Source organism: Arvicanthis niloticus, chromosome 8 (genome assembly GCF_011762505.2).
Source record: "Arvicanthis niloticus isolate mArvNil1 chromosome 8, mArvNil1.pat.X, whole genome shotgun sequence".
In the NCBI taxonomy this organism is placed as follows: domain Eukaryota; kingdom Metazoa; phylum Chordata; class Mammalia; order Rodentia; family Muridae; genus Arvicanthis; species Arvicanthis niloticus.
Window position 1 is genome coordinate 13,561,701 of NC_047665.1, and position 9,392 is coordinate 13,571,092.

Consider the following 9,392-nt stretch of genomic DNA (forward strand, 5'->3'; position numbering starts at 1 on the left):
ACCAAAACCACTCATTCCAATTAAGGGATTGGGACAATGGCCTTCTTTTCCTACTGAATTGGGGCAAAGAATTCCTTTTTTGAACCCCAGGGGGAAAAATGGTTATTCTGAAAAAGCTCCCTGCAGTATTCGTTGCCCATTCTCTAGGTTTATCCAGTTTCTGTGCTATCTGTTATTTGGGCCCCAAGGAAAAAGATGCTTATTCTGAAAAAAAAAAAAAAAATGTTGCCTGTGGCATTTATTGTGTTTATCCAGTTACTGTATTGTCCTTCCAGTCTATATGTTGTACACACTCTGTGTTATCCAGTCTGTGTGTAATAGATCACTTAGGTGAGCCCTTTTGAAGCTGATTTTCATGCATTTTTTGGAGAAATCAGACGCTGAGACAGTCTTTCAATCACTTGGGATATTTGCTTTGTAAAGATAGCCATGTCTCAGGTGATAAAGGCTTTTCCTGGCCCAATCTAATTTTTATAAGTTTTGTTGGTAGCCATATTTTCTTCACTTCCTATAAATACATAAACATAACCATGTCCCCATCTTAAAACTAATGCAGGTTTCTATTGTAATGTCAACACATCCTTATAATATATTGGTTGGGCAAGTTTGTTCTGGATGGAACTGCCCTTACTGATTCATGTGTGGTGTCTGCTGAACGGACTGGACTGCAGCTGCTGACTCATGTTTGGGGTTTGCTAGGGGACTGGACTAAGAACAAGGAAGATTGGAATTGCTGTAAAGAGCTATTTCAAAACAGGTCCACTTCCCCTGGATTCTAATGCTCTTTCTTTTCCACTACCTTGGGTGGTGTGCTAGAGAACAGGTTAAACCCTGATTGAAGTAGGTTGTGAGAAATACATGCCGACACTGAGGAATTCTGAGGCTCAGGGAAAAGGAACAAAACATGGACAGAATCTATTTGTGCCTGATTCACAAGCAGGATTTGGAAGGAGGGAGCAGGGAAAGGACACAGGAGGGGCTGGAGGGCTGGAGGCTAAGGAGGGGCTGTGGCAGCCTCTCTACTCCCAGGATCCCTTTTCAATGAGGAGGCCACAGCAGTGTGATGTGCCAGAAGCCCTCCTGACACATCTCACACTGAGTTTTAGGACTCAGTGGTCTGAGAGCTGCCCTGTGATTCAGAAGATGGAGAATTTTCTCAGTCTGATGAACAGCATTAGTGACTCATGGATGAGCCCCAGCTCCATGGACATAGCAATGGACATGACCACTGCAATTATGTGTGGAGTGGGGCTCTTTTTCCTATTAAACCCATTCCTGAAGGAGTACCCAGTGTCACCACCACCTAGGAGCAAAAGGGACATCCCATAGATGAAGAGAGCCTTGGCTCACACACAGTAGAGCAGCAGACTGTGTTTCATGACCGTTACTTTCATATTCCATAGAAAAACAGATGTAGTTACAAATTTTGGCATTTTTGTTTTTTAAAAACCATAAGTATAATAATATATTGATACACACACATATATACATATATTTTTTTTTCACATGTGGGATATGGGGGCTGCTTCAGAGTGTCCACAGCAGCTGACTATGATTTGCCTCATGTTAATGCAGGAGCATGATTTGCCAGAAGCAGATAGTTTCTGTGTTTGTTTGACATTTGGAATTCTGGGAACTTTCTAGGTATATAAATGCTAGGTCCTTGAGAGGCATAGTGGTTATTGGTTGCTCTCCCGTGCTGCTGTTTGTGGTTTGCTAAGTAGTTGTGTGCACAGAAGGAAGAAGAAGAAGATGCCCTGGATATCCTGACAGAAAAGACCAAACTTGAAGCAGGAAACTCAATTCCCATAATCATCAGGAAATCGTTTAACAATAATGGCTGCCGCTTTTCCTTCTATCCTTTTTTCTCTCCTATCTAGTGTGAGGGGATAGAATGGGTGGAAGAAAGGGAGTGAAGAATGGGGGGAGGGGAGAACCTGTAAAATAGCTAAAGACAAACTACAGACAGGTGAGGAGAAATTTCCAGAAAGATTTTGCAGGGGCTGACAGGCAGGACAGAGGTGAGAGTGGCCCTGAGGTGTCTGCCTGAAGCTCTCAGAGCATCTGTACAAGGAGGCAGAGAGGCCACTAAGGACTACTGTGCCTCCATGCACAGACGACACTTCTGAGTTGGTGGGGACACAGGAGAAGGTCATAAAAAGATCATCTGTCCTCTGTTCAGGCCCTTGTTTTGTTTGTGTTGAGCTGATGAGAAGCAGGTGATGAGACAAAGGACTTGAGTTTCCTCTGGTCTAAGGAAGCAGATATCACCTGAAAGCCCAGAGGCAGCTGGAGAGCTCAGACCTCGGTGGGATCCTGTCTGAGGAACACTGACCGGGGATATCTGAGGTAACTATGGCATAGATAAAGCCTTCTTCTGTTCTGAAAACTAGGTGACAAGGAAATGTGTTTATGCACAGTGTGAATGAGTCAAGGATCGATGAGAGAACACTTCCTGGAAAATGCAGGTTTCATGTTATCCACAATCACAGAGAGCAGGAAGCTTGTCTACCAGAACGAGGAAGAAGGGTCACCAGCTCATTTGTATTGTTTCTAACTGGCAGGATGTGAAGAGGGGGCAGAAGAAGACCAGGAAGAAAACTGCTACTAAAAAAGGTAGGCTTCTGCTTTCCTGTAGAGAGAAATTCCCTCTGGCCTTCCCTTTAGTGAAGAGGACATGATATGCATAAAAGAAGAGGGGGCTTTTAGGAAGGAAATTAGAATTATAGAATTTCCAGGTTTTGTGATAGAAAGGAGCTGTGGTTGGTTGGGCTGGGCACTGCACAGGAGAGTGTGGTTCAAGGCACTGGAGTGATGCAGTGCCCAGGTATGGGGGACTTTCAGGTCCTCCTGACAGAAGATAGGTTCAATTTTCCCAGCTACATTTCTCTTTCAGATAACTGACCCTGTGGACATTATAATGTTGTTACTGGAATTGCAAAGGTTGAGGGAGGAGCCAGGAAAGTGTAAATGGAGACGTGAGGTCCCTCCATACCCCTTGCTCACTCTCAGTGATCTGTCCTTGGAATATGGTGGTTGAGCATTAGAGTCCTAGCATGGATAGTCATAAGAGAGATGCCTCAGTCCTGTGTGTTCTCATTCCTTGTCTGATCCTACATAACTCTCTCCAGGTTATAGAGATGGAGGAAAAAATATGGAAGAGACCAAGACTCCATCACAACCTATAAAATGTAAGAAATCTTTGTCTTATGGAATTTTGCATACCAGAATGTGAGTTCAGGGTCTGGGGATCTTCTTACTGAAGACGATATGCACTGTGGGATTTGAAGACAGCCCTGTTGGATGTGACACTAAGGGACATGTGATAAGGAGGCAATGGAGGGACTCTAAGAGCACAACTGCCACATTTACACAAACGTAGGGGACTCAGGATCCTCTGTGTGGGGCTGTTGCTTTTGCCTCCTGTCTTTTGCAGTGTCACCAAGCAACATGTCGAGGACTCCACACCACAACCATCTTGGAACCCTAGTCAGAAATTGGATCACCTTCCCCTTCTCAGCTGTTGTCTCACCTCAAGGTCCTGGAGGACTTTCTACAGCACAAATTTAGTAGAGTTTTCTCGGGCATATCCTCCATTTTCTGTGAATTATTTATGACTCTTGCTGATGTCCTCAGAAATTCTTCCTTGGAAAAACAAAAATCTGTGAGGTTTATTGGTACCTGCGGCCCTGCCCAAGCTCTACCCCAGGCTAAAGGACCTCCACAGCATTCCAGGCATCAGCCATTACCTCACCAAATTTTGACACCAAACTTGGTAGGTGTGAAACCAGTCCAAGAAAAGAAAATCTTCCCAAGCTCTACCCCAAAACGAATACATCCTTGTATGAAATGCAGGACCTGTGCAGTGTCATGTCCTACCACTGAGAGAAGAATAGAGGCTTCCCTATCAATTGAAAGAGTGCCCTGGAAACAGGGACAGTATTCGAAAAATAGCAAAGGTTATAATGACCAAAAACATCAAAACCCATTAGCAAGCACACAGGGAACTTGCCCAGAAGTGTCCTGCATACTAAAGCTATCAGGCCAGCCTCCATCCATCCTGCAGGGCATTGTCAGATACTCCACCACAATAAAGACCCACAGAACAAACACAAGGCAACCACTGTGGGAGAACAACAATGAACCCCAGTCAGATTCCCACCACCAAGAAAACTGACCCAGCTTCAGGAACAGTTCCCAGCACACAGTGATCATTACTGCAAAAGCAGGTGTTGCGGCCCGTACTCTGCCTCAACGCTTTTGGGGCTAAGTGCTCTGGTCAAGAGAGAGAGTGGGGCTGCAGGGGCAGGAGACTTGAAGAATGGAGACAAGACAGGGTGTGATTCAGTCTCAAGTCTCATACCAAGTCTCAAGTCTCAAGTCTCTTTTATTGAAGGGAATTCTGAGGTATTTATAGGCTTTTGCCACGTGCCTTGTAGGCGCGTGGATACTACGTGCCTTGCAGGTGTGGATATGACGTAAGCCTTACAGGTGCACTGTGCGCCTGGCAGGCTTGGATACCACGTGCGCCTTACAGGCATGTATGGCCTGGATAGCACGTGGACAGCACGTGAACCGCATGCCTTGCAGGCGTGGCTACCACGTGCGCCTTGCAGCTGGGGGCAATAAACAGCAACACAAAATATGTGGGATATCAGAGTGTGCTTCAGCTGTTGTAGGCTGTTGAAAAACAAATCTCTTGTCAGGATATATGGTCCCAGATGGCTGCAAAGATAATCTAGCCGCTTTCTACTAAAAGTCGGCTCCCAACATGCAGGCCTCAACTCTCCCAGCCTGCCCAGCCCTCCATCCTGAACTCCAAAAGCTACAAATGTAGAGAAATGATGGAGTCTGTGCCTACAGGGGTACCCTTTAAGAAGGACATAGCTAAGTCTGATATGCATAACACCATCAATGAGGGCCTTGGTGTTGGGGCAAAAAAAGATGGCTTGCCTTTTATGCAGCACCTCTGCGAAGGGGCTGAAACCCAGGAATCCTGCACTGAGGACAGACAAACTGTCTGACATGAGCCCTGCTGAGCATCATTCCTTCCTTGAGTCAAAGACTGAAAGGAAGCTGGCCTCAGACATCACAGAGTTTCCAGTGAAATGCAGGAGACCAATCTACAGATCCTGAAGCAAAGGATCTCACCCCACCTGGAGTTCCAGCCTCAAACTGACCCAGGTTGCATATCCCTCCTCACCCATCTGTGATTCCAAGGCTGAACACTATTCCAAGGCTGCCACAGTCATGGAAAATTTTCATCACCAAGATCCAGGAGGGACATTTGGTACAAAGTGCATCAGCTGCCAGGCTAGAAGGTGCTGTGTTTACAGACTCACTTCCAGAGGTTCAGGAAACCCAAAGAGTTCCTCCACCTGCTGCCAGCCATGGGGCCTCAGAGGCCCATCCAGATCCATTGCAGAGATACATGAGCATTCAATGACCTGCTTTCTACTTCCCGGCCGAAAATCCCCAGCAGAGAAGGACTATCCAAGGCACTGGAACAGGCAGCCTGCAACCACATACCAACCCCCAAATGGCCAAGCTTGCACCACAGAAGAGCTTTCAGGAGGTGGACTCACAACATAGCCCCTGGAATGTGGCAATGGTAGGTACTGGAGAAAGGGCCCCACCTTCAGCAACTGCAAACTAATACAGTTGAGTTGAAAGAAGAGCCACCTTGTGCATGGAGAGTAAGTCTGGGATCCAGTGAGATTCACAATGGTCAGGACATCAACATCAGTCCCAGGGTCTTTGGGTCTTTAAGGGCCAACAGAAGCCCAGGCCATCTCCAAACACCTATGCCACAACACTCACAGGACTCAACTCCAAAAACACAAGGAGTTTATTTTAAGTCCAAACAAGCAGCCAGAGGCGTGGTGTGTGAGACACCATCCAGATGTCCCCAATAGAGTACACCCTGCTAAGGTCAGCTTGTCTTCACAGCACACTCCGCCCAGCTTCCAGACTAGATGCCAAAACCCCAAGACTTCCCAGGGCTTATGTGATGTCTTCATGAAGAGACATGAAAGGGTGGATACTCAAGAGAACAGAGTTCTGAAGGATAAGATCTAAGTGAAGGATCTCAAGGGGGTTCATCCCCATGAAGAGAGGCAGTGTATTATAAGATCTAGAGCCATGAGCCAGGGAGAAAGGCTTGGGAGAGTAAGGCCTTCTATCCCGAGCTCCACACAGCTCAAGGATACAGCCAAGCCTTGGATACTAGAAAAAGGAGAGGCTACTTCTAAAAGCTCTTGGAAGGCTGGGCGGTGGTGGCACACGCCTTTAATCCCAGCACTTGGAGGCAGAGGCAGGTGGATTTCTGAGTTCCAGGCCAGCCTGGTCTACAGAGTGAGTGCCAGGACAGCTATGGTTACACAGAGAAACCCTGTATCTAAAAAAAAAAAAAAAAAAACAAAAAAAAACAAAAAAAAACAAAAAGACAAACAAACAAAAAAAAAAGCTCTTGGAAACATCCTAAGGAATGCTTTACAAGATGGAAACCTCACCACAAAATACACCGGCCAAGGGGATTCTTTAAAGAACAATCACACCCTACCAGGTAATGAGGCAGACACAGGAATTCTTAACAAGTTAAACAGTCATCTACAAGATGATACCTAAACTGCAATCCCTAGTGAATGTTCTGTTCCATATCTTGGAGAACACTGAAGGAGACTCATCAAAGGTACAAGGGTATACGATGAATCAATGACATCCTAGCAAGGTGACCCATCCCACTCTTCTGAGAGTCTGTGTGACACAAACCATAGCAGAGCAGCAACCAGAATGAGCTGTGGCCACGCCAGCCCTGACATGCATAGCTATCCCTTCAGATACAGGGGAATTGGAGACAAACTGCATTCGGGGATTGAATCCCAGAGAGCCTGTGACCAACATTTGAACCAAGAGAAGAGACAGATGTGCTTTGACCAGCTCCACATACCCAAGGGGAAAGAACTTCCATGTGGGCACAGGGGAACTGGGGACAAGCAGATGCCAGGTCTTACTGACCAGAGACCCTGTGACCCATGTAGAACAAATATTGTAATGGGCCACTGTCCACCTAGAATCCCTGAAGAATACAAAGATCCATTCAGATACATAGATATTGAGGACCAACAGCAGCCAGCTGTTGACCATAAAGACTTTGACTCACATCAAATTACAAAGAAAGGAATGGGCTGTGGCTGTTTTCTGAGTCCCAAAGGGAACCATCCAGTCAAGCACAGGAGAACTGACTGCTCCTGGCCTTCAGTTGCTGCCCAGTGAGCCTCTGACACCAGGTAGACCTCACCAGAATAGGTCAAGGAGCAGGTGCCTCAGGCCATTCTTGCCTTCCCACATCAGGATTTTCTAGAACATGTCCCATCTGGCCAGCCATTGTTTTCACAATGCCTCCTGGTAATAAAATTGCTTCTTTTTGCTTACAAAGAAACTCTTTTTCTTTCTGGAGCTCTTCCTTCTGTGCTCATGACTCTTCCCCAGGTAGGAGCTGCTTCCTGGTTCTTGCTCCTGTCTTTCAGTACAGATGTTTGCCTACAATGATAGAGCAGGGGAAAGGTCAGCATTGCTTCTACTTCAGTGCAGTTTATGGAAGAGACAGAACAAGTGGTAAGGTCACTATGAGGTGTCACCCTCACAGAGTCCCATTGCTGTGCAGTTAGTGTTAATCTTTCTGTCATGACAGAGACAACAAAAGGCTACACGTTTTTTCAGGATGAACCACCCGTGTAAAGACCCCACCCAGGTCTGTGGCCCAATGTCTTCCCTTCACTGTCCTACATTGATGTGTTACTGTACAGAATGGTGCACAGAGACAATAATCACAAACTTTCATTCCCAGATCCTAGGTAGGAGAATCTCTACCTGTATTTCTAGAACAGACATAGAGATCACCTATCCCAGAACCCTCTACTCACCTTGATGCCGGCTGAGACCCTATCAACACTTACCTCAGCCTGGGTGATAGGCAGTGACTATTCACAGTCTGGCTTCCTCTGACTAGAGCAGGGTCTTGAATAGAACCTGCAATGCGTGGCCATGGGTGGTTACTGAGGGCCATGTCACACAGGCACATACAATAACACAGCAAAGCCTGCAGAGAAACCACAGACATCCCATTGAGTCCACTCAGTACCCTCCCTGGAGACCTAAATCTATCCTGTCCAGGCCATCACCTTGCTGACATGTAGACATGCAGCTCACATGATGCTGTACCAGTGCCACTGTGGTTTACACAATGTCTGTCAGCTTGTAGATTGTTTCCTGGTGGAAGACTTCTATGCAGATAATTTGGAAAACTGCTTTCCTACTTTAAAATCCTTCCAGCTCTGAGGAGATCAAAGACCCTATCTGCCCCCATTGACTGTCAAAGTTCAACCTCCCCTCTTTCCTCCCAGAATTTTCTTTCAATTCTGCATCCCTCCTACCAAGCCCTGAATAAAGCAATCCATTTTTCATTTCCCCCTGCTTCACCATATCTCAACTCCACTACTTCTTTTATATTTTCTTCATATATTTGTTTTTAGTGTAAAATAAGGAAAATATAGCCAAATGTATATGCAATGTCAACTCATTAGTAGAAAACAAACAAGGGCGCAACACCCAGGGTAAACATGCAGGGTTCTGTCAGCCCCTCAAAGCCCATGTGTGCCTCTGTCATCACCCCCCACACACACACACAAAGGAAGCCACATTGCTTTAAGAACCTCCACACTTAAGTAGAATCTTGATACACTGAGTTTGTCCTGCTCATCTCAGCAGCCTGGCTCGCTCATACTGTGTCTCCTCTCTGTCTGGCATCCCCCATTTAACATTGTAGCATAGGATGATACAGCCTTGCTCAGTAGAGCCACATCTGAGTCATTTGTATTAAGTAGTTTCACATAATTTTAATATACTCAGATTTCTCTATTTATTCTAAAGTTGACGGATGTCCACATTCTCCCGTTTAATTGCTGTGACTTCCCTGGAACCCACTTCCTCCATGCATGTTGCTATTAATAGTTTGTGTGCTTCTTGGGCTCCAGCTCAGGTGTACAAAGGTTCCACTGGCACGTGTGTTGGTTTATTTTGTGATCCTTTGAAGCCTCTTTTCCCAAGCTCCTCACTTAAGTAACTGGAAATTACTCTATGCCAAGCATTTTCCCCTGGAAATTGAGTTACAGATGCCTGTGAGCCGTTATGTGAGTGTTGGGAATTGAATTCTGGTCCTCTCCAAGACAAACAGTGTGTGTAACTACTGATCCATCTCTCTAGTCCCTTGGGTCTTGATATTGTATGGGAGGACTTTAACTAGTTCATCCTTCAAAATAATTATATATTTTTTGAACAGCTGTAAAATTTCAAGGGAAACAATCTTACATTTCATCATGATTATATTGAAT

The 9,392-nt window shown here is 45.7% G+C and overlaps 1 pseudogene; it reads left to right on the top strand.

Moving 5' to 3' along the window:
* The first annotated feature begins 1,143 nt into the window (after positions 1-1,143).
* LOC117713779 (uncharacterized) lies at positions 1,144-7,363 on the top strand (annotated as a pseudogene).
* Positions 7,364-9,392: the final 2,029 nt, after the last annotated feature.